Raw genomic sequence first — 25,880 nt, forward strand, 5'->3', positions numbered from 1 at the left:
CACACACGATTGGTTGTTTCAAACATTTGAACATCAGCAAATTGCATAGGCAGATCTGGGGTAAGCTCAGACTTAATCACATGGGTACAGTCCTTGGTTCCTGTCTTTCTTGGAACCTGAGGGTAGATGTTTATCTGAGCTAACAACACATCTGGTTAAACTCAAACCTGGACCATTGTGTGCGGGGCTCAAGGGGGGGATTAAGCAGACACCATAAGATCAGATGAGGGGTCTTGGCTCATTACTCACTCGACCATGTCCGGTACCTGTTTCTCTCAGGAATTTGTCCTTGTGTATTCTCCCTATCTTTTATGGCCAGCCAGTCCTTGGAACACTCAGGAGGCTTTTGTCTCCCATCTCCGCATTCTTTGTGACTTATGACCTTGGTCTAGCATACCTTTCGACCTGCCCTTATGAGTTAGAGAGCTCTGCTGTTCTGCTTGCTTTAATGCTAATAAAAAAATTTCCCTTTCAGTAGGGGGGGGGAAGGTCAAGGGTCTCGTCTCTTGAAGCTCATTTTGGAGATGAGTGGGGATGCGTCATGAGGGAACATTTTAGTAATTGACATGACTGGGTTAGTTGCTCCTTATGCCTCAGACCGTTAAGGGCTAAATAGCCATGTTTTCAAGACAGGCTTTAAGCAAAATTGTGTTTTAAAAATTGAGCGAGCCTTTTGATCTTTCATAATTTGTACCAACTTGTCAAAGCCATAGATGAGTTGCTGTGTGTCACTATTGAAGCATTGACTTAATGCTTTATACCTTGTGGTGTTTGATTGTGGAATTCATTCATGTAAGAGATCTCTGAATCCCCCTCGTCCCAGATATGTCATAAGAGATGCTCCTACTGTCTAATGGAGGAGATGTGACTGCTCTGTTGATGAACAGCGAAAGGGGTAAAGTGCTAATCTATGTGGGAAGGTGGATAGAAGGAGCTTAGGAGGAAAGTAAGCCTCTAGGAATTGAAGCGGCTACTCTAGCGATCCAGGAAGAGCGAGTGAGGGTCATTTCAGCATCTGGGGAGAGTGAGTAGAGGACAGTGTACCTTTTTGATCGACTGTCCCAGTCACAGGTGAAATCAGATAGCTAAGGTTGTTGGTTATGACCATAAAATCACTTTTCATTTATTGCATTGGGTCCAACATTTTTTACCTTCCAGAAAGAAGCTCATAGTTAAAACTGAATTTTGAAGTTATTCATTATGGATTTTTAAATTTGAATTTTACATTAAAGTCCCTTTTGATTGATAGAAGTTTCACAGCCTACAGGTGATTGGAACGCTGCTTTTTAGCAAAATTCTGTGTCCTCTCGCCCCCCTCCTCCCATTTATGATTGTCCCTTGGGACTCACTGGTCTCTCAGAGAGATGCAGGATGAAGTATTCCATAAAGCTCCTTGAAGATGCTGCTGCCTTTGCTGTGAATGGAGTTGGGGTTGCTGAGTCCACTGCATTCTCTGTTGTCGCAGTCTGTATTGGTGTTGTGTTGCGGTCTGACAGGTGTGTGGTGGTAGTTTACTGTTTCATTTCCCTTGCCTGATGCTGTTGAGCATCTTGTCCTGACTTCTTGTTTGGACACTCATAGCTCTTCCTAATGCTGCGTCTCATTTTGTTTCCTTCATAGCATTTGCTTGTGTTCTTGCTGGATTGCGTCTTCCAATTTTATAACTTTGAATGTTATTTTTCTAGCTATGAGTCTATTGTTTTGTGCTTTGAAATCTCTCCCTCCCCACCCCGGTATTTTAACTCTTAACAGTTGTTGTTGTTGTTGTTTTTTTTCAGAGCAAAATTATTAGTATTTTTAAAGGCTTTCTAGAAATACTTATGTGTATAGATATTTTACTCCCATGTCTGTCTGTGCACTATGCATGTGCATTGACTGCACAGGTCACAAGAGGATGCAGGATCCCTGGACCCTGAGTTGCTAATGGTTGTGAGCTGCCATGGGCTGGGAATTGGACTCTGGTCTTTTGGAAGAGCAACAGGGCTCTTAGCTGCTGAGCCATCTCCCTTGCCTCAACATCTTGGTGAATTCTCTTCTTCATATTGGAAAGGGGGAGGGGAAGGGAGATGGCTCAGCCGGTAAAAGAGCTTGCCCTATAGTCTCCAGAACCTGTGTACAAAGCCTTGCTTGGTGGTGTGTGTCTGTAATAACAGCAGTCCTAAGGCAGTATGGGAGGCAGAGACAGAAGAATCATCTGGAAGCTCAAGAACCAGCTAGTATCCAGTCTGCTGCTCAGTGATTAAAGCAGCAAGACAGACAGCCTCCTGCACGAGGGTGCAGGCTGGGACTGGCTTGGGAAGTAGTCCTGTGATTTCTTTTTTTAATTTTATTTTTGTTTCTTTGTTTCAAGACAGGTTCTCTCTGTGTAGCCTTGGCTGTACTGGCCTTGCTTTGTGGACAAGGGTGGCCTCGAACTCAGAGCGATCCTCTTGCCTCTCCCTCCCTGAGTGCTGAGATTACAGGTGTGCACCAGGACATCCAGCTGGTCCTTTGAGTTCTAGCATGCCACCTTTCCCTCAGGACACCCCCACCCAATAAATAAGAGAAAACGTATTTTAAAATGATCATGATTTTGGTGTTGTGTGAAGAACTGTTATCAAATCCAAAGTCATAAAGATTTCTTTCTTTTCATCTTTTTCCCGGGGAGAGGTTATATTATATTATTTTGTGTGAAATGAGTCAGTTTTTTGTTATATGGTACAAGTTGAGATTAATTTTTGAGCTTACAAAAGGAACCACCTCTCCCCAAACTATAATTGTTTTCTTCTTGTCTTGAAGACAGAAAGTACTGAAATGGATGCTTAAATAATGTTGATAGCATGGGCTGTTCCAGAACAGTTAGAGCCAGGGTTTGTGAAGAGAGGGCCTGCTGTTATATTTTTAAAAGCACCTAGTGTTTTAGAATGGTTTAGATTTACAAGAAAATTGTACACACATAGATCTCTTGCCCAACACCATCTCTTCTCGTGGTGAAGCAAGAAGCAGGAGCATGTTGCTCACCAAGGTGCAGTGTCACAGTCTGAAATGGTACATTGTAATTGTTGATGCAGAAGCGCAACTGTCACTTCAAAGGGAGGAAGAGACAATTTATTTTGGAGCTAAACATAAGTGACTGTGGTCTGGGTACACAGATTCAGGTTACCCCTAATGCCTTGTAACATGGTAACAGTTTTATAAAGTGTAGCAACAGAGTGAAACAAAGTCATGAGTCAAGGTGCTTTTCACATGTATCCAAGTGAAGGTCAGGTAGGTTGGGTACAGCAAAGGGGCGAGTTGCTGTTATTGGCCTCAGGTCCTGTTTGGTGACACTCTCATCTGAGGGTTGGTTGGGGCTGGGGTCTGTATTCCACAACACCTGATAGTCACCAAGGTGGATGGCAGGCCAGATGCCAAGGTGACCAGTGAGTGGGCCCTATGAGGGGTGAGCTCTAGACCTGCTCCATTGCAGCTTCTGTAGCCATGGAAGTGATAATAGGCCCATCAGCCTTGTGGCATCTTCGCCCCACCCACCACAAGACTGGGTTTCTCTGTGTAGCCCTGGCTGTCCTGGACTCAGTTTGTAGACCAGGCCGGCCTCGAACTCACAGAGATCTGACTTCCTCTGCCTCCTTGAGTGCTGGGATTAAAGGTGTGCACTACCCACCTGAGTGCCTTGTGGAATCTTTAACCTGGATGTGACCTTTCTGGGAATTCCAGTTCACAGTATTAACCAAGCTCCTGCTTTTTAGGCTCCCCCTGGTGTTACTTAATCCTCAGGGTTCTAGTGAGAGTCCACTTGGTCTCGTTCTTCCTCTAAGTTGGGTCTCCTTGGGCTCCTCTGAACTTGGATCTTTCTTGGTGTGTGGGGGGGCAGTTTTGAAGATTAAGGTTTGTTTTAGTACCCTTGTCTGATGCTTTCCCCACCATTAGATAGGATTCTGTTTTGGAGATGAAGACCGCAGAGCTGAAGTGCCATTGTCACCAAATGGTGGCAGGCATGGCAGGGATAGCCTGATCTGTGGCTGCTAATGTTGGCTGTAACTGCTTGGCTTGAGCTTCTCTGCTCTAGAAGCTATTTTCTCACTGACCAAGAATTTGACTTTTCTGCTGTGAGTGGGTGTTTCCACATGAATAGTATTGATATTAGACCTTCTTTCAAGTTTCTGTGAGATCAGGGCCCCTGTCACGTCACAGTTTTATTGTTCCCTAATGCATACTTTCAGTTTAGTTGCTCGGTTTTGTAGATTTTCTTATATAGACTAAAATTACTGACTTCAAGTCTTTGTAGTATATCTGATTTTCATTTTCATTAAATTTATTTTCATTTTTGCATATGTAGTATGTATTGATTAGCTCTGAATACTTGGTGTGCTGGCTGCCCAGTGTCAGCTTGATACATGTTGTAGTCATGAGAGGAGGGAGACTTGATTGAGAAAATGGCTCCTTAAGATGGGGCTGTAGGCAAGCCTGTAGGGCATTTTCTTAATTAGTAAATTAAGTGGCGGGATTAGTGGTGGATGGGACCATCCCTGGGCTGGTGATCTTGGGTTCTACAAGAAAACAGCCTGAGCAAGCCATGAGGAGCAAGCCATTAAACAGCACTCCTCCATGGCCTCTGCATCAGCTCCTGTCTCCAGATTTCTTCCCATCCTGACTTGCTATGATGATGAGAGGTGACGTAGAATGTAAGCCAAATAAACCCTTTCCTCCCCAAGTTGCTTTTGGTCACGGTGTTTCATCACAGAAGTAGGCGCTTTAACTAAGGCTGTTTGTGATTTTTCAGATTTGACACTGATTTCTGGTTTAATTCTGTTAATGTTAAAGAAAATATGATGGCTAATTGCAGTTACTTAAAAAAAATCTGTGTGTGTGTGTGTGTGTGTGTGTGTGAGAGAGAGAGAGAGAGAGAGAGAGAGAGAGAGAGAGAGAGAGAGAGAGAGAGAGCATGCGCACAGGCATGTTCATTCGTGTGTGAGAATGAGAGCACATGCGTGTGTGGAGAGCAGAGGACAACCTCTAGCTCCAGTCCTTGCCCTCCCTTCCATTTGGAACAGGCCCTCTTGTTTTCTTGTGTTGAGCAGACTAGCGGGCCCAGAAGCTGCCTCTTCCCCTTCCCCGCCCCTCCCCTCTGTATGCATCTCTGTTTGTTCCGTATGCCTTGATGGTACTTAAAGCAGGTGCCGGGCTTTTTCATGGAAGAACTGCCGGAGACCTTGCTGCTGCTGGGAGCTTCGCCCGTCTTTGTCTTTTCTCTCAGCTTCCTCGGTCCTGAGTCCTGGGGAAGGGTTATTAAGGACCTGGCTGCTGTTGGGAACTGGAACTGCCCCTGTCTTTCCTCTCAGCTTTCTGAAACTCTGAGGCCAGCCTCTGACTTTGATCACTAGTCTTTGCTGACTTGCTGTATGTCTTATCCTTTGAGGTTTGCCTGGATGGGATCAGTGGTTGTCAGGGATACTGGGTGGACACTGGTTTTTCCTCCACATATGCAGCTCCTACCCTTCTTACCTATCCCTTGAGAGAATGACACTCCTTTCCTTGCTTCACCTCTCTAGGCTTCTGCAGTGTGTATCATGTATTTAATTTTTCTTTTGGTTTTCTGAGACAGGTTTCTCTGTCCTGGACTCTCTTTGTAGACCTGGCTGGCCTTGAACTCACAGCGATCCACCTGCCTCTGCCTCCCGAGTGCTGGGATTAAAGGCGTGTGCCATCATCCTCGGCTTAATGTTTTTTTTCTTGACATTTGTCCCTGTGGATAGTTAGGTTTAACTGTCATTTCGACACAATAGAGAATTATCTGGGAAGGGAGTTTCAATGAGGCTTTCTCTAGGTTAGGGTGGCCCGTGGGCGTGACTGTGGGGACTATGTAGGTTAGGGTGGGCCAGGGGCATGACTGTGGTGTTATCTAGATTAGGGTGGGCCAGGGGCATGACTGTGTGGCTTTGTGTCTTTGGAACTGTTTGTGGGAAGAATATGGAAACAATGGAATTTGGGGCTAGAAAAGCCATCAGGTGCCGTGAGTAGAGTTTCGGGGCTTTCTCTTTGGATCTCGGATAGTGAGAGAATATGAGGACAGTGGAAGCCTTGTCATGAGCACTTCGAGAAGGACTGAGTCACAAGGTGGCTCAGGGGCAAGCCTGTAAGATTTGTTAAGGTCTCGCTTCATTTGCCAGTTCTGTGAGATTTTGAGTGAAGTTGAATTTAAAAACAATAAATTATTTGTTAGCTGTGTGTTCAAGCTTCAAGTTTATAACAAGGAAGAACAGACAGAAAAGCAGCTCTGGCTGATACAGAGCTCAGCACCTTGTGGTTGCACTGGACATCAGGAAAGTGTTTCCTCAAGGGCAGCACACAGGAGTTGATGCATCTATGGTCTGTGGGTGTAGGCTACACCTCCAGATGATGGCTCCCTTTATGTGCTGTTGGTTTTGAAAGTATTAAAGACACAAGAAGGAAGGCGGGAGGGAGAGCTGCTGGCAGGGTTGAGGTCCCCAGAGAGAAGCAAGCCCTCAGTGGCTAGTGTTGGGGATGCCAGGATCATGGGACATGTGCCAAGAAGAGCTACAGGCAATAAGTGGGACTGGACTAAGTTGGAAAGAGAAGCTGTGCGTGCCACAAGTTGAAGGGTTGAAGGAATGGGCGGCCTGAAGCCTGCGGAGCCCAGCCAGCTTCATTACGAGCCCCAGGTGTAAGCATGGAGCTACGGGGTTTGGTTTTGGCCATATTGGATTTGGAGTTTTGCTTTGATTATTCCTTTGGTTATTCCATTTTGAAAATTGTACATTTGTTCTATGCCATTATATGTTAGAAATGTATACATTGTTTTTGATTTTATAGAAAAAATTTGAACTTTCAAAATATTGAAAAATCTCAAGACTTTGTAGAATTAAAATTGGACTGTATTTTACATTGACATTATGGGGGCTTCTTAGTCAGTGTTCTGTTGTAAAGAGACACCATGTCTGTGTCATTTCTTTCTTTTCATTTTTAAAGATCTTTATTTATTATGTATACCGTGCTCTGCCTACATGTAAACCTGCAGGCTAGAAGAGAGCATCAAGTCACATTATAAATGGTTGTGAGCCACCATGTGGTTGCTGGGAATTGAACTCAGGACCTCTGGAAGAGCAGTCAGTGCTCTTAACCTCTGAGCCATCTCTCCAGCCCCCATGTCATTTCTTCTAAAGAAAATATTTAACTCTGGCTTCACCCTCATAGCTTCATAGCATGGCCTCTCTGGGTCTCCATGCAGACACACCTGGCATGCCTGCCCTCTGCATGTTTCCTCAGTTGTGGAGGGAGATTCCATAACCCTTTTCTTCTACCCTTTATACTAAACCACATAGCTGAAACTGCCAGGGCTGGAACTTGCTGCCTTGTCCAAATACATTTTCACCAGCTTTCTGGGATTTTTGCTTTGTTTTGTTTTCTGTTTACTGCTTAAGCCTTTCCTTAGTTCTTTAACTGGGTGGGTCTTGCCCTGAGGTCACCGCTCCCCCTTATTCCCTTTAGCATCGGGTTTTCCTTTAAGATTTTTATCTCACTGAGCACTGGCCTTAGCTCCATTACACTTCCTGGTGTCTCTTTTCTCCTCAAACTGTACAATTGGTATTTTCCCTTGTTCAGCTTGCTCCTTTTCATTACAGATCTGCATAAGATTGACTGGCCACTAATGACCATGCAACAATCAATACTAGGCTGTTTTGAAATCTCTGCCAATGCCATTAATCTGAAACTCTTCAATTTACCCTCGGGCAGATTTTTTTCAGACAAGGGCAAAACAAGGCACTATTTATTTATTTATTTATTCACTTATTTTTGACAAAATATTATAAGGATGGTCTGTAGGCCATTTTCTAATATTCTTTTTGGAAACCTCTTGAACCAGGCAGTTATAATCTGGTTTGTTTTCAGCACTACTGTCTCCCCTGTTCCAATTAGGATGGCCTGGTAAGCCCCACTTAAAACATATAACTGCTTTCCAGTCCGAAGTCACAAAGTGCACATTCCACCAACCATCAGCATGGCCTGGCCTGTCACAGCAATACCCTGCTCCTAGTACCAACTTCTGTCTTAGTCCCTGTTCTATTGCTGTGAAGAGACACTGTGACCATGGCAACCCTTAAAAAGGAAAACATTTAATTGGGGCTTGCTTACAGTTTTAGGGGTTTAATTTGTTATCCTGTTGGGACTTATGGTGATGGCCAGGTACACATGGTGTGGGAGAAGGGGCTGAGAACTCTACATCTGGATCCTCAGGCAGCAGGAAGAGTGAGAGCCACCTCCTGCTTGGGCTTCTGAAACCTCAAGGCCAACCCCCAGGGACACACTTCTCCAACAAGGCCACCCCTCCTAATCCCGTGCAATTAGCACCACTTCCTAATGGCCAAGCAGTCAAGTATATGACCCCATGGGGACCATTTCTATTCAAACCACTTCAGAGAGTAACATGAGACTTTGGGGACAAAGAGTAGAAGGGTATGGCTTAAAGTGATATGTCTGTGTGCCAAGTTGGCAAGAGGTGGATTAATCTAGAATCACCTGAAAAGGCTGTTCCACTGAGAGATTGTCTAGGTTGGCCTGCTGAAATGTCCATAGGAATTTTCTTGATTTGTGGGAAGTCATGCCTATTGTGGGTGTCACCATTCCCTAGACAGAAGCCTGGGCTGTATGAGTGTGGAGAAAGGGGACTGAGCACCTGCATACAGTTTTAGTTTTGCTTTGTCGTGTGTCCCCCACCTCCAGACAGGGTTTCTCTGTGTAGCCTTGCCTGTCCTGGGCTTGCTTTGTAGGCCAGACTGGCCTCGAACACACAGCGATCCACCTATCTCTGCCTCTCTGTGTGCTGGAATTACAGACATGCACCACTGTGGCTGGCTTGCTTACAATTTTAAATTCATTACTTTATTCACTGGATGTACTGTGAGCAGTTGGTTCATGTCCCTGCCCATTGATTTCCTTGCAGTGATGGACTGTAACTTAACATTGTGAATCAGATAAACCTACTCTCCCTTGAGTTGCTTTGGGTTGAGAATTTATCAGAGCAACAGAAAAGAAAGACAGCTCCACCTCCTGACCCATGCCTGGCCTTGCAGACATCGGGTGGGCATCCTCATCCTTGAGTTAGTGCTGTGCACCTGTCTGTTCTCCAGCATCCCTCCAGCTTCACTTCCGCCCTGGCACATTTATCTTAGCTAAGCTGCATCCTTCTCGTTTTTATGTATCTTTAAAGGAAGCAGAGACACTCCTACATTGTAACTCATGTGCACAGATTCGGCCTCTGTCTTCCTGGGAGCTGGAAGCTGCACAGAGGCCTTTGACCAGCGTATTTCCAAGCACCTCGCCCATTCTGTGACTTCAGTCACTCCCTTTGAAATGGCTACCAGTCCAGTTTAGTTTTCCTTTAGGATTTTTCTGTGTCTCTGCTGTCTTTTCCCAAATTTTATAGAACTCTTCACTCAAGTCACTGATTTCATATGGCTTTTCTGCCCTCGCAGTTAAGACTGGGGACAGTGGTTTGCTGTCTTGAGTTGTGTGCCCTGGTGAAGAAAACTGTCCAGTTATAACTCGTAGCCTCTGCTCACCTTCCAGCAGTTCCAGTTTGCCGTGAGAGTCATTGGCAGCAACTTCGCCCCCACCGTAGAAAGAGATGAATTTCTAGTAGCTGAAAAAATCAAGAAAGAACATATGTATTTTTCTTAACTATTATGTGTTAGATTATGAAACTTGTGAAACCTAAAGACTCTATGTGACATGTATATGTGCATATACATATTATATATCTACATGTATTTGTGCATGTATACATGTGCACATGTGTGTATGGTCATCTATATGTGAGTATATATGTGTGTGTATATGTGCCTGTCTGTGTTTATTTATATATCCATACATGTGTGCATGTGTATGTCTGGATATGCGTGTTTGCATGTATGCATGTGAATATCCTTATATGCATGTTTGCATCTATGCCCATATATACACGTGTATGTGAATCTATGCTGGCCTCAAGCTTGTTTTAATTATAGGTACTATTAAAAATAAGGAAGGTTCATTTTTTTCTTGGCATTAACATTATTAAAACATAGTGGAAGTTTGTTTTAAATGCGTCATAACACTGCAATCTAGTTTTAGTATACAAAAGATAAGGGGACTGACTTCACCCCTTGTTTTCTGGTTTTCAATGTGTAGCCTTAACTGTTAAGTCCTCTCTGTGAGGCATCACCACTTCCTTCATTGTCAGCATGAGCCTTGCTGTGATTCAGGGCTGTGCAAGCATTTCTCTTCTGAGATGGCACTTCAGGCTCTCCTGAGTGGTGTCCCCTGGAGAAGAAGGTTCTCTATTCTTGGCATGTGGTTTGGTAATAGCAGTTGGGTTTGGTGAGGTCAGCTCTGCCACCCCCCTCAGCCTCTGGAGTGGCATCTAGGCTCACTGAGTGGCAGGCAGTCATCAGCCTTCTGTAGGAGAGCTGACTGGTCCTGATTTGGAGAGCACATTTCAAGGGCCTGCGAGCATGCTGCAGTCAGGGCCTTTCAGAGGGCCTTAAAAACCTGCCGTGGATCTTAGCAGCTGCTTCCTACCGGGGCCTCCTCTTAAACTGTCCAAATGAAGTGGCCTTTGATTCTGTTTCTAACTGTTTGCCAGGCTGGTAATGGCACTCTTAGGAAGTCAGTGTGCAAAACACAGGGTCCTACTGTGCTGTGTTAGGAGCTGCACGGCACAGTGATCTATGTGGGTGTTGTCTGGCAGAGCGGTAACACAGTCCAGGAGTGCTGGCTGCAGACAGCCGAGGCTGTGGCCCCAGCATGGTTGTAAGTCCAGGACAGTCAAGGCTACACAGAGAAACCCTAACGTGAAAAACGAATCCCTTGCCCCCACCCCAAAAAAGAAATAAAAAAAATAATGAAATGAAATAAAGGTAAATAAAATGAAAGGTAAATAAAATGAAAGTCTCAGAGGTCTGGTGTAGCTCCTCGGACTAAATTTTTTTTGTTTCTTTTGGTTTGGTTTTGGTTTTGGTTCTTGAAGACAGTATTTCTTTATGGAACCTTGGCTGTCCTGGACCCGCTGTTTAGAAGAGGCTGGCCTCAAACTCAAAACAATCCACCTGTCTCTGCCTCCCAAGTGCTGGGATTAAAGAAAGGCATGTGCCACCACCGCCTGGCTACTGAAAGATTCTGAACTAGTTTTTCCTCCCTGTCATTATGGTTAATTTAAAAGTTTATTTTCAATTAAAAATATTTATTCATTATTATGTGTACAGTGCTCCATCTGCCTGCGTGTATGCCTGCACACCAGAGGAGGACGTTAGAGCAAATTATAGATGGCCGTGAGCCGCCATGTGCTCGCTGGGAATGCAACTCAGGACCTCTGGAGGGGCAGTCAGTGCTCTTAACCTCTGAGCCACCTCTCCATCCAGCTCTTTATTTTTGTTTTTTTGTTTTCAGAAAGTGAGTTAAGCCTTTATGTGGTTTGTCTTTTCATGGAGCGAGGGAACTGTGTAGATCAGAAAAGGCTTCCCTATAATTCTGTACATGCACATTGGCGTTAACTTCTGAAACCAGAACTTAAAGAAGCCAGGTCTTTGTGGTGCTGTAGGCCTTGAATCCCATAGCTCTGAAGGCAGAGGCAGGTGAAACTCTGTGAGCTGGAGGCAGGCCTCATCTAGTTAGGGTTTTCAATGGTTACACATGGGGTACGGAGACTACACTAAATAAAGGACCAGTTTATCCTTGATAGATAGCCGAATAAAGACTTAAATATGTACTTGGAAAAACCAAACACAGAAGTCCACCTGTCTCTGCTGTGATTACATGAGGAAACTATGATGCTTGGCCTCCATTTGTCTTTCTGTCTGTGTATCATCTATCTATCTACTTATGTACTTACTTATCTAAGGTTTTTGGAGATAGACTCTCTCTCTCTCTCTCTCTCTCTCTCTCTCTCTCTCTCTCTCTCTCTCTCTCCCCTCTGGCTGTCTTTGAAACTGATGTGTAGATGGACTTAGGTTGGAACTCCCAGGACTACCTAGAAACTTTCTTGGAGATAAAGAGCTGAAAGGACCAGCATGGTGGCACACGCCATTCATCCCAGTACTTGGGAGGCAGAGGTAGGTGGATCTTTGTGAGTTTGAGACCAGCCTGGTGTAAAAACAAAGTTCCAGGACACCCAAGGCTACCCAGAGAAACCCTGTCTCAAAAAACCAATATAAATAAGTAAATAAATAAATGAAATTGAAGGAAGCAGGGCTTGGTGGTGCATGCCAGGACAATTAGTTATATCTGCTTTATTTTATTTTTTTCTTATGACTAATGCCATGAAAAATTTAAATAATCAGTGCATTGCTGCCACCAGGCCTGGCTCTTTCCTTCCTTCCTTCCTTTCCTCCTCCTCCTCCTCTTCTTTCTCCTCCTTCTAATATATATATATTTTATGAGACAAGGTTTCTCTGTGTTAGCCTTGGCCGTCCTGGACTTACTTTGTAGGCCAGGCTGGCTTTGAACTCACAGCGATCCGCCTGCCTCTGCCTCCCGAGTGCTGGCATTAAAGGAATGCGCCATCACACCCGGCTTCCTTCTAATATTTTTATTAATTAATAAACAATTTTTCAAAAGACAGGGAGTTAAACAGTTTGGTTGATTTTCTTTTCACACAGCGAGGGTACTGTGTAGATTAGGAGAACTTCCTCAGAATTCCACACATGCAAATTGGATTTAAGTTCTGGTCCTCCAGAGTAAATGAACTTGAAAAGTATGTCCCAGGACTGCATCCATATTGGTGAGGTAAGCCACCGTGATATCTGCCCTCCAGAAGGTGGCTTCATTTTGGTGAACACCGTCAGAGAATTTGACTTTAAACTAAACATATAATAAAGTGACAGCGTTATGGGTTCAAGATTAGCCACACACTGACCACTAGAACCCCAGACTTAGATCCATGGAAGGTAAAGAAATGAAAGGAGGCCGGGTGTGGTCTCGCTCGTGCGTGCACACACACCCACCTTTAATCCAATCACTCAGTGGACATAAGCAGTTAGAATTCTGTGCATTGAAGGGAGGTCTGATCTGGAGAGGGATAGTGAATGATTTCCAGTGACACTTATCCTAACTACCATCTGTCTGTCTGTGTGTCTGTGTGTCTGTGTGTCTGTGTGTCTGTGTGTCTGTCTGTCTATCTATCTATGTATCTATAGGTTAGGGAATCCGAAGCTCTGTCTGTGCTGCATTAACTTTGGATATGCTGGCCCATGTCTGGAAATAAACAGATTGTGTGTGCGTTGCTCATGTGTCTTTTTAGCATACTTGATTTTGGGTTTTGTTTGGTTTTTTGTTTTTGTTTGTTTGTTTTGTTTAGGTTTGTCAAGACAGGGTCTCTCTGTGTAGCCTTGTCCATCCCAGACTCAATCTGTAGACCAGGCTGGCCTCCAACTCACAGTGATCTGCCTGCCTCTGCGTCCTGAGGGTTGAGTTGTGATTCAAGGCACACATTTGATTTTTATTTCACTATTAAATTTGCTTTAATTTTATGTGGTAGCCATGGTAGCAGGCGCCATGGATTGTTCCACCTTCCTTACCTTCAGTGCTCCAGACACATGAGGGGAAGGGGAAGCCCTAACCTAGGGTGCTTCAAAAGCCTTGGGCTCCACTCCTCCCTGTAATGAACATGCTGGCCCATGCCTAACAAGTAGGAGTCATCCTGGATAAAAAGAACCACACAGCCCCACAACAAAAAATGTCGAGAGAGAGAGAGAGAGAGAGAGAGAGAGAGAGAGAGAGAGAGAGAGAGAGAGAGAAGGATGGGGTTGGTGGTGGGGTGGAGGGGGGAGGGGAAGCCACGGCCTAGGGTGCTTCCAAAGCCCTGGGCTCCATCCTCTTATTACTGCATGCACTTAATCCATGCATGCCTGTCATGTCAGCACCCAGCAGCTGGAAAGAGAACATTATCTCTAGCACCATTGGACTGGGGCTTTAATTCGCTCTAACTCTGTATTTAGTCTGAGACCAGAAGTTGGGGCTGGGCAGGAACAGCGTTGGCATCAACAGCAGACACAACCAAGGAGGGACCCCAAGCGGTGAGGTGTTTTCAAAAGGAGCCTCCCTCCCCGAAACTGCCTTCCCTAACTGATTTGCCACTAACTGATTTGTCAGGCAGGTCACTTTTGCTCTCTTTCACTTGGGCTTATTCTACTTTCACTTTGTATGGCCTGAGGGGTTGGCCTGGTTAGGGTTTGGGTTAGCCACTCATCAGAGTCTAAGGTTCAATCATAGTTTGTATGAGCAATCAAAAAGGATAAGCGTATCAGAACACACATGGTCATTTACACACACACACACACACACACACACACACACACACACACACACAGAGAGAGAGAGAGAGAGAGAGAGAGAGAGAGAGAGAGAGAGAGAGAGAGAGAGAGAGCTATCTTATGAAATCAAATTGAATGGACAATAAAGTAACAGGGAATTAAAAACACACATGCTTTCAATCCCAGCACTCTGGAAGCAGATGCAGGTAGATCTCTGTACGTTCCAGCCCAGCCTGGTTTACAAAGTCAGTCCAAGATAGCCAAGGCTACACAGAGAAAACCTGCCACAAAAACAAAAACAAAAACAAAAACAAAAACAAAAACAAAAACAAAAACACCCAATCAACCAACCAAACCAGACAGGCTTGTATTTGATGGGCATGGCTGTCTTTGAAATTTAGTGTAGGCCAGTCTGGCCTGGAAACAGAGATTGGCCTGCTTTTGCCTTTCCCGTTTGATAATTTGGTTTTGTTTTGTTTTGGTTATGTGTTCAAGAGTGGCCACTCACTGACCCCTCTCAGACACCAGACTCATATGGATGGACTTAAATGTGAACACTGGGGGCAGGGAACAGAAACAAAGCTGGGCATGATGGTGCAGGCCTTTAATCCCAGCATTCAGGAAGCAGAGGCAGGCAGATCTTTATAAGTTTGAGGTGGGCCCGGTCTACAGAGCGAGTCCAGGACAGGACAGCCAAGGCTACACAGAGCAACCCTGTTTTGGGGGAAAAAAAGACATAGACACACACACACACACACACACACACACACACACACACACACACACACACACAGACTTACAGGCCAGAGCAAGGCCTATTACTTTCAAAGGAAAAAAAGCAAAAGTTGAAGGTTACCCTTTGACCATGTGTCAGAAAGAGTGGGTGAGGCTGCTGCTTGACTGTTTATCTCTTAATTATCTTTCAGTTACACCCTACTTCTCCTTGGAGGTGGAGGTCGAGCAGCCTTCATGGCTGGCTGATGTGAAAGTCGGCCATTTTCAGGTTTCACAGGAAAACTCTCATTTGTTTGCTGTTTGTTTGGATTTTCACAGACAGGGTCAGTCTCTTTATGTAGCCTTTATTGTCTCTGAATTCACTATTTAGGGCAGACTAGCCACCTGAATTCACAGTCTATCTGTCTCCCTCTGACTCCCAATGGACATTCATAAGGCCCTATCGATATCTCACCTTCTTTACACCCTGAATTCCAGACAGACATGTTATTTTACACAGGTTTCCCTCTCTCTCACTCTCTCACTCTCTCTCTCTCTCTCTCTCTCTCTCTCTCTCTCTCTCTCTCTCTCTCTCTTTCTCTGCTTCCCCCTTCATGCTCACCCTCCCGGTTTGTGTGTGTGTGTGTGTGTGTGTGTGTGTGTGTGTGTGTGTGTGTGTGTGTGAAGGCTACACAAAGAAACTAGCTCTCAAAGAACCCAAAACTAACTAAATAAGTCTGCCTGAGACACAGGAAAAGTTCCAGACCAGTCAATTCTATTTGTGTTTTCTGTTGTAATTACTGAAAATAAAATGATCAGTTTCTCTATTCATGGCTACTCTGCCTTAGGGTCTCTCTAAACATATGTCTCTTTCTTTATCTTTTTGCCTGTTTGTAAGCCCAAATTTCATTGCTTATTGTTTATTAATGATTCAGTAAATTTTATGTACATTTTTGGATTGTTGTTTTATTTGTCCTGTTTTTTCCCATCCATGTCATTATTTTCATCTAAAAGCGAGCGCCACAGCGTCTTGATGATGGTGCTTCTTTCTGATAAGTTATACTCCTTTCTGTGTGACAGCACCTCAGCACTTAAACCAACGAGAGCATTAAGAAACATAAAATAGCGGCACACGCCTTTACTCCCGGTCCGTGGGAGGCAGAGGCCGGTGGATCTCTGTGAGTTTCAGGACAGCCAGAGCTGTTGCACAGAGAAACCCTGTCTCGAAAAACCACAAACATAAAAAATAAAAATAACAAAAATCAAAATGTGTCAGGGTTGAAGAGCACTGGCTGCTCTTGGGAAGGTATAGCCTTCAGTTCCCAGCAGCCACGTGGTGGCTCACAACCATTTATGAGGAGACCTTGTGCCCTCTCCTGGCCCGCAGGTGGAGATGCAGGCAGAACACTGCACACCTAATGCAGAACTCAAAGAGAACAGAAAGAGAGAAAAACAAAATGAAACGACCCAGCTGAGGGGGAGGTCTGGTGTTGCTCCTATGGTCTCATCTTTACTATTTTTTTGAGACAGGGTTTCTCTGTGTAGCCTTAGTTGTCCTGGACTCACTTTGTAGACCAAGGTGGCCTCAAATTCACAGTGATCCACCTGCCTCTGCCTCCCAAGTGCTGGGATTAATGGCATGGGCCACCTTACTATACCCGGCAGATGCGCGTGGGATTCTTTTAAGATTTTTTTATGTTTCTTCTTTTGTTTGGTTGGTTTTTTTTCGAGACAGGGTTTCTTTGTGTAGCCTTGGCCATCCTGGACTCACTTTGTAGACCAGGCTGGTCCTTGAACTCATAGCAACCCTTTCTTTCCTCTTCCAGAATTGGACTGCTTCCTGATTTCAGCTTAAGACAGTCACACTTCTAGGTCATGGTAGAGGGGACTAGGAAGGACTCCAACCCATTTCACATAAATAGTACCCTGAACGATAAGAACAGGCATCGGCTGCTCTGCCTTTTGGTCTCTCCAGTCTCTTGTGTATGTTTGGGCTTGTATGCGAACCCACACATTTCTTTCTACCATAAATTATATTCCAAAACAAAAGTGTGTTTGTAGTATTGTTGTTGTTTTTTTTTTATACTTTTAATTTAAAGGGTACTTTCCAGGTCAGGGGTGAGAGGCTCCTCACAATCCCCCCCCCCCCCGCGCCCCCGGCCCTCCGCTCCACCCTCCTGCCCCCCACCCCGTGTGAATTGGATTTAAGTACCTGCCATTTAGAGGGATGGTAAACACAGAGAACAGAGAAGATCACTTCGGAAGATTTTTTTCCCCCCTGTGTGGCGGTGACTCAGAATTCAAACGAAAGAGAGCATGAAGACAAAGCAAATGGGACTAGAGAGATGGATCGGTGGATAGGAGCACTGTCGGCTCTTCCAAAGGACCTGGGTTGGATTCCCAACAGCCACACGGCAACTCACAACTGTCTGTAACGCCACTAGAAGGGATCTGACACATTCATACCGAATGATGCACAGAAAAAAATTAAAATAAGGCCAGCTGGTGGTGGCGCATGCCAATAAACCCAGCACACGGGAGGCAGAGGCAGTAGGATTGCCGTAAATTTTAGGACAGCCTGGTCTACAAAAGAAAGTAAGTCCAGGACAGTCAAGGCTACACAGAGAAACCCTAACATGAAAAATGAATCCCTTGCCTCCGCCCAAAAAAACAGAAATAAAAAAAATAATGAAAGGAAAGAAAGGTAAATAAAATGAAAGGAACCGTCTCAGAGGTCTGGTGTAGCCCCTCGGTCTAAATTTTTTTGTTTCTTTGGGTTTGGGTTTGGTTTTGGTTCCTGAAGACAGCGTTTCTTTATGGAACCTTGGCTGTCCTGGACCCGCTGTGTAGATGAGGCTGGCCTCAAACTCACAACAATCCACCTGTCTCTGCCTCCCGAGTGCTGGGATTTGAAAAAGGCATTTGCCACCACTGCCTGGCTACGCCTTTAATCCCAGCACTCGGGAGGCAGAGGCAGGCAGATCGCTGTGAGGTTAAGGCCAGCCTGGTCTATAAAAGGAGCCCAGGACTGGACAGCGAATGCTACACCGAGAAACGCTGTCATGGAGTGGAGGGTGTGGGGGTGGTGGTAATGGGAGACAGAAACAAAACAAAACAAAACACCAAAACTTGGCTGTCACACCCGCTTGTAGGACAGGGAGTGCCCAGCCCACCTCCGCCATGTCCGGTGCCAGTAGTGGAGGGGCGGGGCCAATATTGCCTTTGAGATGGTATAATCCAGCGAGCACCACAGAGCCCGGATGAACTTGTGTTGTTCTCAAAAATTACACTCTTTTCTGTGTGACAGCGCCTCAGCATTTAAACCAAAGAGAGCATTCCGCAAAATGAAATGGAGCCGGGCGGTGGTGGCGCATGCATGCCTGTTGTCTCAGAACATGGGAGGCAGAGGCAGGCCTGAGCTCCAGGGCAGTCAGACCTGTTACACAGAGAAACCTTGTCTCAAATTACCACAAAAAATAAAAAGAAATGAATTAAAAGTAAAAAATGCCTCAGGAGGGGTTAAAAGCACTGGCTGCTCTTCCACAAGTCCTGAGAGGCAAGCAGAACACTCCACACTTAATCCAGAAATCAATCTAAAACAGAAAGAGAGAAAAGCAAAATGAAAGGCCCCAGCAGAGAGGGAGGTCTGGTGTGGCTCCTGTGGTCTCATTTTTAAGAGAGCGAGATAAGGCTCAATGGAAATCTGGCGTGTTCCATGGGTAGATGGGGACCTCAAGGATCTAAACTAGAAATGGTTTGTTAAAGTGTAGATATGTGATTCTTCTAAGACTTATATACACGCCAGCATGCATGCAAACACACACACATCTTTAAAGATAAATAACAAAACAACCGATTCTGTCTTTGTAACTGCCCTCATTGGAGCTTTTCTTGTGTCATCGTGTGTGTGTGTGTGTGTGTGTGTGTGTGTGTGTGTGTGTGTGTGTGTATGTGTGCGTTGGCACCCCCCACGGGTGTTAAAAATTAATCCACAGCTGAGTGATCATTCACAGTCTCTAGCTATGACCACCGCCTCTGACGTGCTGAGATTGGTTTTTGACCCCATTCTTCCTTCTTTCCTTCCTACCTATCTCACTTCCAGGACCCATTTCTTTCCGCTTCAAGAAATGGACTGCTTCCTGATGTCACCTTAAGTCAGTCACTTCTAGGTCATGCTAGAGGGGACTAGGAAGGACCCCAAACCATTTCACATTAATAGTACCCTGAACGATAAGAACAGGCATCGGCTGCTCTGTCTTTTGGTCTCATTGGTCTCCTGTTTATGTTTGAGCCTGTATGTGAATCCACACATTTCTTTCCCCTGTAAATTATATTCCAAAACAAATTACTGCCTGTAGTGGTCTTTTTCTTGTTATTGTTGTTTGTTGGTTGGTTGGTTGGTTATTTATTTTATTTATTTCTTCTTCTCTTTTTTATTGAAAGGGTGGGTATACTTTCTATATCAGGAGAGAGAGCCTCCTCACACAATCTCTCTCTCGCCCCCCTTCCCCTATCATGCTGGGTATAGAATCACATTGATTTTCTGGGCTGGTTATAGAGTCACTGCTGCATTGCTAATAAATATATTCAGTACTGACTGATGACTAATAAACATTAGAAGGTAGCTGGCACTCCCTAGACCAGGCTGCCTGACTCTGCTGTGATCAAATGCAGTAAATATGAAGAGTGGTCTCAATTTTTCTGTCTGTGTGTCCTCTATCTATCTATCTATCTATCTATCTATCTATCTATGTGTGTTTGTATGTGTCTAACATCTATGTGTTTATGTATTAGTATAGTACGGAGAATACACTAAATAAAGGACTATTTTATCCTTTTTAAATAGTTGAGTAAAGAATTACATATTTAGCCAGGCATGGTGGAACACCCCTTTAATCCTATCTATCTATCTATCTATCTATCTATCTATCTATCTATCTATCTATCTTTATATCATCGATGTATTTACTTACTTACTTATCTACTTACACAGTCTTTAAATTATTTTGGAGACAGAGTCTATCTATGTATTCCTGTCTGTCTTGAAAATCGCTGTGTATACTGACCTAGTCTGGAACTAGAACTTTACTTGGGTTAAAGAAATTGTAGTTTTTTGTTTGTTTGCTTGCTTCCTTGCTTGCTTGCTTGTTTGTTTGTTTCCAGACAAGGTTTCTCATGTAGCCTTGCCTGTCCTGGACATGCAAGTGCAAGTGATTCTCTCGCATCTGTCTCCCAAGTGCTGGGATTAAAAGCAAAGCAAAACAAAACCAAAAACAAAGCCAGGCATGGCATAGTGGTGCACGCCTTTAATCCCAGCACTCGGGAGGCAGAGGCAGGCAGATCGCTGTGAGTATAAGGCCAGCCTGGTCTACAAAGGGAGCCCAGGACTGGACAGCCAACACTACACCGAGAAACCCAGTCTCGGGGCGGAGGGTGTGGGGGTGGTGGTAGTGGGAGAGAGAAACAAAACAAAACAAAACACCAAAACTTGGCTGTCACACCCACTAGGTGGAGAGGGAGAGCACTGCCCACCTCCACCATGGCCAGTGCCAGTACTGGAGAGGCAGGGACAATAATGCCCTTGCCATGGTATCATCCAGGGAGCACCACAGAGCCCGAATGATGGTGTTTTGTTCTCATAACTTACACTCTTTTCTGTGTGACAGCGCCTCAGCATTTAAACCAAAGAGAGCATTTCGCAAAATGAAATGGAGCCGGGCAGTGGTGGCGCATGCATGCCTGTTGTCTCAGAACATGGGAGGCAGAGGCAGGCGTGAGCTCCAGGGCAGTCAGAACTGTTACACAGAGAAACCCTGTCTCGAAAAACCACAAAAAGTAATAAAATGAAACGAAAGAAAAGTAAAAAATTGCTCAGGAGGGGTTAAAAGCATTGGCTGCTCTTCCAAAGGTCCTGAGAGGCAAGCAGAACACTCCACTCTTAATCCAGTAATCAATCTAAAACAGAAAGAGAGAAAAACAAAATGAAAGGCCCCAGCTGAGAGGGAGGTCTGGTGTGGCTCCTGTGGTCTCATTTTTAAGAGAGCGAGATAGGGCTCAATGGAAATCTGGCGTGTCCCCTGGGTAGATGGGCACCTCGAGGATCTAAACTAGAAATGGTTTGTTAAAGTGTACATATGTGATTCTTCTAAGACTTATATACACCCCAGCGTGCATGCAAACACACACACGTCTTTAAAGATAAATAACAAAACAACCGATTCTGTCTTTGTAACTGCACTCATTGGAACTTTTCTTGTTTCATCATGTGCGGGGGTCCGCGCGCGCGCTTGTCTGGCTGTGCTTGCATCTATCTGTGTACTACTGGTACTCACGAGGAGTGTGTCAGAACACCCGGTACTCTTAACTGCTGAGACATGATTCTCCTGGTGCATGAGTTCAGTTTGCTTTCAGAAGGAATGTTTTAGAACTCGCCCCCCCAAGAAAAGGAAAACAACAACAACAACAACAACAACAACAACAAACCCTCACTCGCTCCAGTTGAAGATCTGGTCTTTAATGTTTACTTAGAAAGAACCACCTCTGATTCCTCTAGTCTTCCTCTTGCAATGTAAGCCCACAATGTGAGGATAAAAATCAAAGGAAGGCTTTGCTTGACTCATTGTTTCTTTCAGAAGTAAAGAGGAACACCAACCCCACCCCTCAAACACACACACACACCTCTTTGCAGACTGGCTAGTGTCCACTTCTTCCCGAAGAAAAGTGATTTTTCCACCCTTTTCGGAGGGGTGGGGGGTGGGAGGGTTCAAGACAGAGGTTTCCTGTGTGTGACAGCTCCTGGAAGTCACTCTGTAGACCAGGCTCACGGAGATCTACCTGCCTCTGCCTCCAAGCTGAGTGCTGGCTAGACTTTCCACTGTCTTAAGGCACAAGATGTGTGGAGAGAGCTGCCCCATTTATAGCTCACATTTGAGTGCGAGGGGGGGTGGGGGGATCTTTACCAGTGGAGACCAAGATAGATTAAGTCCTCCTGGTGTTGAGAGAGACCTGTTCCTGTTCCTGTTCCTGTTGGGTCGCATACCTATATTTTTGTTTCAGGCACACCAGCCACATCATCGTTTCAGGGCTAGGGTTTGGTTTTTGTATTTTATTTTATTTCATGAATGAGAAACTCTTTGGCTCGGCTGCACGCAACTGCCAGGCATGCCGAGGGCCATCTCGTTCAAGGAGCTCATTAGCCATGTGGGCTTTCTTGGAGGTGATCCTGTACCGTGATGCACCTCCAGATTTGCTTCCGACTTCTGAGAACAAGGCAGGCATGAAAGTGTCAGATAACCTTAGACCTGGAGTTAAAGGCAGACAGGTGGGAGCTGCCATGTGGGAGCTGGGAATTGAGCAGACAGACAGTGCTCTTAACCACTGAGCCATCTCTCTCCAGCCCCCACCCATCTTTGCTTTTCTTTTTCGTTTTTCAGTTTCTTTTAACCAAGCACACTCTCGATGGATGAAAGCGTACAGTTGGCTTAGACACTCGCTACCTGAGGGTTTCAAGACTGACTGACTGTTTCTTCGATTAGGTTTGTGGAGGGGCAGGGCTCTCAATTTAATTGATTTTTAATTTCCTACCATGCCTTCCAATCATAGTTTCCTATCCCCAAACTCATCATGGTCTATATACAACCCAGTGAAACTTCATTGTCCTCCTATGGCCCAGATGCATGGCAGGCCCTGCTACTTGGTTTCCTTTGGTTTGGTTTGACACAGACAGACAGAGAGACAGACAGACACGCAGGCAGGCAGGCAGGCTGGCTGGCTGACTGGCTGGCCTCGAACTCACAGTGATCTGTCTGCCTCTACCTCCGGAGTGCTGGGAATTCAAGGAAGGCAGGCAGGCAGGCCGTGCTTTTTGAAAAGTTTGAAAATCAGGCACCACACATAAGAGCCATTTAGCTATTCTTTGAAAATGGACACTTTTCTTAGGAACACAAAGTTTAACCCAAAGTAAGCAGAAGGAATGGTATAACAACTTAGAATTGCTTACGTACAGAGAAAATACTTTCCTTTTTCTGGATTTTGGTTCCATTTTTCCTATTTATTTATTTATTTATTTATTTATTTATTTATATTTGGATTTTTTTTGAGACAGGGTCTCTCTGTGTAGCCTTGGCTGTCCTGGATTCGCTTTGTAGACCAGGCTGGCCTCGAACTCACAGCGATCCACCTGCCTCTGCCTCCCGAGTGCTAGGATTAAAGGGGTGTGCTACCACACCCGGCCAGTTATTTATTTTAGTCAATATCTCTCTCACTCTCTCCCCCCCCCCACCCTTTCGTGCTGGGTATAGAATCACATTGATTTTCTGGGCTGGTTATAGAGTCACTACTGCATTGCTAATAAATTGATTCAGTACTGACTGATGAATAATAAACATTAGAATGTAGATGGCACTCCCTAGACCAGGCTGCCTGACTCTGTGGTGATCAAATGAGGGAACTATGAGGATTGGTCTCCATTTGTCTGTCTGTGTGTGTATTATCTTTCTATCTCTGTATCTCTCTCTCTATCTATCTATGTATCTATGGGTGTATGTGTGTATGTATCTAACATCTGTGTATTTATGTATTAGTATATTACGGAGAATACACTAAATAAATGACTAGTTTAATCTTTTAAAATATTTGAGTAATGAATTAAATATTTAGCCAGGCATGGTGGCACACACCCTTAATCCTATCTATCTATCTATCTATCTATCTATCTATCTATCTATCTATCTATAGATCAATCTATCATCGATGTATTTACTTACTTACTTATCTACTTACACAGTGTTTAAATTATTTTGGAGACAGAGTCTCTCTCTCTCTATTCCTGTCTGTCTTGAAAATCACTGTGTATACTGACCTAGTGTAGAAATAGAACTTTTCTTGGGTTAAAGAAATTGTAGTTTTTTGTTTGTTTGCTTGCTTGCTTGCTTGCTTGCTTGCTTGTTTGTTTCCAGACAAGGTTTCTCATGTAGCCTTGCCTGTCCTGGACATGCAAGTGCAAGTGATTCTCTCACCTCTGTCTCCCAAGTGGTGGGGTTAAAGGCAACGGAAAACAAAACCAAAAACAAAGCCAGGCATGTCATGGTGGTGCAGGCCTTTAATCCCAGCACTCTGGAGGCAGAGGCAGGCAGATCAATGTGAGTTTAAGGCCAGACTGGTCTACAAAAGGAGCCCCAGACTGGGCAGCCAACACTACACAGAGAAACCCTGTCTTGGGGCAGAGGGTGTGGGGGTAGTGGTAGTTTGAGACAGAAACAAAACAAAACAAAATCCCAAAACTTGGTTGTTATACCTGCCCGGTGGAGAGGGAGAGCCCCGCCCACCTCCTCCATGGCCAGTGCCAGTACTGGAGGGATTGGGCCAATAATGCCCTTGTGATGGTATCATCCAGCGAGCACCACTGCGCTCGGATGATGTTGTGTTGTTCTCATAAATTACACTCTTTTCTGCGTGACAGCTCCTCAGCATTTAAACCAAAGAGAACATTACGCAAAATGAAATGGTATTCCCATGACCTGCCGGGCAGCTTCCTGGAAACCAAAGTCTTTGGGTTCTGGAAGGAGTATGGTTGCAAAGCCGAAACTTAAAGGAATTGAAGGAAGGGCACCACCAGGAGTGGAGCCTGCGGCTTAATTTGACTCAACACAGGAAACCTTACCCGGCCCGGACATTGACAGGATTGACAGATTGATAGCTCTTTCTTGATTCCGTGGGTGGTGGTGCATGGCCGTTCTTAGTTGCTGTAGCGATTTGTCTGGTTAATTCTGATAACAAACGAGACTCTGGCATGCTAACTAGTTACGCGACCCCCGAGCGGTCGGCGTCCCCCAACTTCTTAGAGGGACAAGTGGCATTCCGCCACCAGAGATTGAGCAATAACAGGTCTGTGATGCCCTTAGATGTCCGGGGCTGCACGCACGCTACACTGTCTGGCTCAGTGTGTGCCTACCCTAAGCTGTCAGGCATGGGTAAGCAGTTGAACCCCATTTGTGACAGGGATCGGGGATTGCAATTATTCCCCATGAATGAGGAATTCCCAGTAAGTGCAGGTCATAAGCTTGCGTTGATTAAGTCCCTGCCCTTTTACACACTGCCCTTCGCTACTACCCATTGGACGGTTTAGTGAGGCCCTCGGATCGGCCCCACCTGGGTAGGCCCAAGGCCCTGGCGGAGCGCTGAGAAGACGGTTGAACTTGACTATCTAGAGGAAGTAAAAGTCGTAACAAGGTTTCCGTAGGTGAACCTGCAGAAGGATCATTAAGGAGAGACGCCGGTCGGCTGGCCATGTCTGTCTGTCCATTCGTCTGTCCGTCTTTGTTCCTCCCCGCCGGGAGGCGAGTGTCCCGTGTCGCATCGCCTGCTGCCGCGTGTGGTCGGTCTTGGTCATTCGGTCCTCTGGGTTGAAAGAAGGAGGGAAGAGGAAAGAGGTAGAGGATGGTGAGGAGGCGGGGCACGTTGCCGTCTGTTGTGGGGTGGGCAGCCCTTGCCATTCCCGACCCTCTCTCACAATCCTCTCCCATCTCTTCGCTCCTTCTGCTTCTTCCCTGGGGTGGCCGACCACACATGCTAGGTGCCTGCCGTGACCCGCGGGCAGCCCCTTTTTCCCCGTCCGGCTCGTCTCCTCCCGTGGCGGTGGTGTGAGTCCATGTCATGGTTGTAGTGGGGGGTGCTTTCGCGTCTCATATCGGCCGCCTACACCGCGGCTCCTGCTTTACCGAGCCTGGAGCGTGTTGCGTGCATTAGGCGATGGCCAAGGTGGGTCCGGCATCCATCCCCTCCTGGCTCTTCTGACCTCGAGTGTCCTCCCCGAACCTTTCCGGGTACCTGGCTGTCGCGTTCAGGCGCGCAGGTTTAAAGACCCCTGGGGAAGTCGCCTCT

General features: G+C 45.4%; 2 long non-coding RNA genes across 2 annotated transcripts in view; one reads left to right on the top strand and one right to left on the bottom strand.

The window, feature by feature from the left end:
- The window catches only part of LOC311591745, a 153,985-nt gene that overhangs the window by 126,181 nt on the left and 1,924 nt on the right, over positions 1-25,880 (bottom strand). The window lies entirely within an intron of this gene.
- The window catches only part of LOC311591746, a 167,087-nt gene that overhangs the window by 116,412 nt on the left and 24,795 nt on the right, over positions 1-25,880 (top strand). The window contains exon 2 of the long non-coding RNA XR_014777181.1: positions 24,601-25,041. This is a non-coding gene — a long non-coding RNA (uncharacterized lncRNA). The remainder of the gene's footprint in view (positions 1-24,600; positions 25,042-25,880) is intronic.

This window comes from Acomys minous (assembly GCF_964271855.1).
Source record: "Acomys minous genome assembly, contig: scaffold_24, whole genome shotgun sequence".
NCBI lineage: Eukaryota > Metazoa > Chordata > Mammalia > Rodentia > Muridae > Acomys > Acomys minous.